The following is a 1,647-nucleotide window of genomic DNA, read 5'->3' on the forward strand; positions in this document are numbered from 1 at the left end:
TAATTTGAATTTATATTAGCTTAACTTTAATAACATATGAAAACTTTTTTTCTCTTATAGCTCTGTTCCAACTCTTTTCAGTTATTGCTACCACCAAATTTCACCTTTGTATATTATGTCCTCCAAAACCTAAACTAATGCTTTTTATAAAATGTATTAGACTCTCAAATGATGTGGAAAATAAGTTGTACAGTTACAAACCAGAGTTACAATAATACTAGTTTTTAGATTAATAACTTCTCTTAATGTAGTGGTTTATCAAATCATATAGAAAACAAAAAGTGGAGTTACAAATTGTTTTTACAATAATACTGGTTTTTATATGTTCACGTATATTTACCTTTATAGAGATCTTTATTTCTTCATAAGGCTTCATGTTAATGTCCAGTGTCATTTCATTTCACCCTTCAGGACTCTGTTGAGCATTTCTTGGAGGACAGGTCTAGTAGAAAGAAACTCTTTCAGCTTTTGCTTATCTGGGAATTGTGGGTTAGAGATTTGGGTGAAAGATCAGAATAGAGCTTAGGCTGACATTCCAGAGGACAAAAGCTCTGATTCCTCACACACCCTGTGCTACTCACACAGTGCAGAGATGGAAGCAACCTGGGTATTTAAACTGGATGTTTAACAACAAGACTGCCCAGCACTAACATTCCTGAGTCCATTGGCAGCAGCCCAGAATCCCACAACCCCTCACCCTTTCCTGCAGATAGCACAGAGTTGAAACAACCTGAGAGTTTCAAGTAAATGTTTAGCAATTATAAGTTAAGATCTGCTGGGCATGTCAAAGTATAGAATGGGACCAACAGAGATTGTCAAGGAAGATAAACTTTACCCCCTAAGCATTGTACCCATTTCTTATGTAACTTTATGACTTTGTTCTTAAGGTGTTCTCTTTTGCTTTTTTCTATTACTTCCTTATTCTTTACTGTCATGGTAAAAAATGACTCTTATCCTTATGCTGAGTAATGAGGTTAGAGGTTTTTTGTGTATTTATAATTAAATTTTGTGCTGTGCTGTGTTCACATATATACTTTTCATGCTCAATAAAAGACCCCGGGGGTTTTCCTTGGGGGCAGCATTTCCTTGCTGCTTTCTAAGCATGTAAAATTGCTTGCTTCTCCAAGCCTCATCCGTTATTGCCCTGCAAATACCTGAGTGTGAGTTTTCTTTCTACATTGTCCTCTCCCCAGCCCCTTCACACACAGAGCATAATTACAGGGAATTAATTTCTCCCTCACTTTTGAAAAATAATTTTGTTAGATATATATTTTTGAGTGACAGGTTTTTTTTTTTCTTTTAGTACTATTGGTACTAAACGGCTTATTGGTTTTCATGGATTTGGAAGAGAAAATCTGCTGATAACCTTAAGGATGTCTTGTGTGTGATGTCATGTTTCTCTCTCGACACTTTCAAGATTCTTTCTGTGTTTGGCTTTTGAAAACTTCATTATAATGATTCCTGATGAGTATCTCAGAGTTCATGCTAGTTGGAGTTCATTGAGCTTATAGAATATTTGTTTTCATGTTTTTCATCAGTCTAGGAAAGTTTTGGCCATTATTTCCTGAAATACTCTCTTTCTCTTTCTGTGCTTTACTTCTGAGGGTCCCACAATGCATGTGTTGGTCTAGCTAATGGTAACTCAGT

Source organism: Otolemur garnettii, unplaced genomic scaffold (genome assembly GCF_000181295.1).
Source record: "Otolemur garnettii isolate 467f Iridium unplaced genomic scaffold, OtoGar3 scaffold00142, whole genome shotgun sequence".
In the NCBI taxonomy this organism is placed as follows: domain Eukaryota; kingdom Metazoa; phylum Chordata; class Mammalia; order Primates; family Galagidae; genus Otolemur; species Otolemur garnettii.